Source organism: Lissotriton vulgaris, unplaced genomic scaffold, assembly GCF_964263255.1.
Source record: "Lissotriton vulgaris unplaced genomic scaffold, aLisVul1.2 SCAFFOLD_1707, whole genome shotgun sequence".
Classification (NCBI taxonomy): domain Eukaryota; kingdom Metazoa; phylum Chordata; class Amphibia; order Caudata; family Salamandridae; genus Lissotriton; species Lissotriton vulgaris.
The window spans coordinates 426,054-429,311 of record NW_028244408.1 but is presented as its reverse complement, the minus strand read 5'-3'; the positions used below and the strand labels follow the sequence as shown (position 1 = coordinate 429,311).

General features: G+C 36.6%; 1 long non-coding RNA gene across 2 annotated transcripts; it reads right to left on the bottom strand.

Moving 5' to 3' along the window:
- Positions 1 to 805: 805 nt before the first annotated feature.
- On the bottom strand, positions 806 to 3,026 carry LOC147667569 (uncharacterized). Of its 2 annotated transcripts, XR_015304167.1 has the most exons (5): positions 2,217 to 3,026; positions 1,979 to 2,110; positions 1,757 to 1,847; positions 1,551 to 1,653; positions 806 to 1,063 (listed from the first exon to the last, which is right to left on the bottom strand). It is a non-coding gene; the product is annotated as an uncharacterized LOC147667569 (long non-coding RNA). The 2 variants fall into 2 exon arrangements; XR_015304166.1 differs by having other exon boundaries at positions 806 to 1,653.
- Positions 3,027 to 3,258: the final 232 nt, after the last annotated feature.

Genomic DNA, 3,258 nt, shown 5'->3' with positions numbered 1-3,258 from the left:
AATAACTCATGCCTCTCGACTTGGTTGTCCCAGAACAGGGACAATAACCATTGGGTATCACAATGTTTTTTGGCCCTACAGCCATACCCCTTTTCTATAACTAGTAAACCAGGGCAATGGATGAATACAGCCAGGGGTGGATGGGAATGCCCTTCCCGAACATCAGGGCTGCAGGGAGGGCGAATGAAGGGAGCAGCGCAAGGGTTCGTACCCAAACAGCGTGGATCCACGACTCTCCTAAGGCCAAACAGAACATTATCTATCAGGAGCATTTATCTTAATTTACACATGACTTTATTCATTCAAATTTAATTGATACACCAATACCTCGATATTTAAAAAGCATTTGTAGTCATCAATCGAACAAAAAATCAAACATATCTTAATCAACAAAAAATGAAAATGCCAAAGAAAAAGATCTAACACAGTCAGACCGTGAATGAATAAAGTCATGTGTAAATTAAGATAAGTGTACTGTTTGGCCCCCAAACCTCCCAGAGTTACTCAAACCAACAATCACGTCCCCTGGTTAAAAGCAGGGCCCCCACTGTGAACCCACAGCCCACACGTCAAGGAAACCCCATTCATTCCTTCCTCCTTCTTTGACCAACAGCAGTGAGCACATTCAAGGAGGTTGTGTCAGTGGCTGAACTGCAAAGTCGTGTAAATATTTATCAAGGACCCCCTGAGTACATGAAAATGAAGTTCCTAGACCAGGGAAAAGCAAATAATTTGATATGTATCAATCTAGGCAACAGAACGTAATAAGTGGTCGAAATGAACTGAGCTAAAACATAGGTTGTTTGTAAAAAAGGGGTAGTTCAATTTTATTCATAAATTCTTTTAAAAAACACATTAAAATAATAATACATATTCACAAATTGTATGCGACATAATAAATCAACAATACACAGCAACACTTTAAGAGAGAAGGACAAATAATCCAACAAATGAAGGTTATATAAAATGAACACAGTTTTTAAGAGAGAAAGGTGTGGCTAAAATAATCTCTACGCGCGTTTCGGCGAACCAGCGCCTTCTTCTGGAGCAGCCACGATAGTATCTGAAATGGGAAAATTCCATAAAACAAAAAATATTATGTACAATAATGCATCAATTTATATTATGTTACACAGAGAAAATTAAAACAAACCAATGTTAGGCTAATAGTCTCAGACTTTCCATTCTATTGTGACCAAGCTTATTAATATTACAATAATACTTTGACGGATTTCTTTTCCTTGCCTTAATGATCATCAAGAAAAATAGAAAAATGGAGTGAATCCTTTTAACTCATATATTCTTATATGAGATAATGGCCAAAAAAGGGAGAAGGAGTGGATACCTTTATACTAAATAGATTATTCCCAAGTTTTGGTGGTGAGGAAGCAGGGTTCTTACATAGGATGGCAAATGCGAGGAATCAAATGATTGATATTAGTGATGGAAAATACGAAATATTCTAAATGGTGGCAATTCGCAGCGTGCTATCAACGCGGGACTTAAACAATGGTATACAATACATTCATATCATAGATAAGGTCACTTACTTAAAAAACACGGAGTATATTAATGCTATTTGATGTTCTCAATCTGGATTATCTGTATAATGACTTTCTTTTCTTTGGTTAGGTGACGAAGATATTCTAGACCCTAAAAAACATAGACATTTCATGAACATTGATTGTTGTTTTAGTGTAGTCTATGATTTTCTAACCAGCCCATAATTAATGAAAGGACCAAGCTAGTGTTTTACCTATTTTAGTTAAGGTTTGCAGATAGATATTCCATAGTCACACGATGTAATTTGTTTGTCTTGATTGTTGATTTTTGAATTTCTATATTTCCTAGAAGAAATTATGAGTTCTTTTAGTTTATTGAATCTTTTCTATTTTTGATATTTTATATTAACTAGACAGTTAGTGAGGATACATTAGTAGTTTTTTGAAAACATTTTCATTTTCGAGGATGAAGGTACCTTAAGTGAGGAGTGGGATTTCAGTTAGACCCGCCTGCCGGAGTTAAAATTTATGGCCACGATAATGAATATTTTTGTGGATCCCAAAAGATATAGTCCTCCTGATGTGGAGATAACAAATGGCGAGATTGCCTATAGAATGGATGGAAAGAATTCTGGCATCAATTTTTGGAGAATAGTCAATGCATGGCGACTTCATAGACTTACTGTCTCTTAAAGAAGAAGGACTGATAGTTACCTTTTTACTTGTGCTCAAGGAGCGATGGATTTCAAAGTGGTTTAAAATAACTCCCTGTCTGTAAAATGAACAAACAGGGGGGGGAAAGGAGAGAGAGAATTCTGTTACCCACTGTTTACTTTGGAGATTATCAGTTAACTAAACAAGTGATCAGAGTAAAATTACCGCATAGGGATTTTAGCGAACACTTACCCAATAGATATCAACAGGGCTCAGAGATTCCGGCGGCGGGACACGGGGGTTCTATGCTCCTTCCACGAAAGACGGCATTTTAAAGTGCCTTTACTTCCTGTATATATACCCTATTTGATTGGATGATTGAGTACACCTGACCTGGTGTTGACATAAAAAAAGGACCAAAAATTAAGAAGAAATGAAAAGAGGACCAGATTCTCTAGAGCAGGAATCAACAATGGCTCCCACGTAAAATGTCACTGGTGTGAACATGAAAGAAGGACCAAAAAATAGGAAGAAGTAAAAAAAGGACCAGATTCTCTAGAGAAAGAATCAGCAATGGCTCCCACGTAAAATATCACTGGATATACATCGGTGCTGATGTATAGCACAAGGATTAACCAGCTTAACCGAGTGGAAAGCAATTGGGGAGTGGAGCTATATTTTAACTTGGGACTAGAGTCAGATTTAGCTGATGTCAAATCCAAGCAAAAAGATTCTAAATATATAGCGCTTCAAGATTAGGTGCACAAAAATGACTCATTATAGATTTGGTGCTGGTTTTTTCAATATTTTTAGAGTAAAAAAGATTTCTATAGGAAAGTTATTTTTCCTGAAATTCGTAAAAACTGTACTTCCATTAAACAAAAAATAATGCGTGTGAATTTAACGAGGCTCCATGCCTTTTGTTATTTTAGAAAAGTCGAGCATTAATATTCCTTCGATCTAGTTGTTGCTTAATTACACCTGTACGACAAAGTGAGGTGCAGGGAAAGATTCCCCTAATCAGGAGCTTAAACTTTAGATAAAAAGGGAGCAGGGTGAACTACATCTTGGGAAAACACTGGGATTGACTTTTCTTATTGCT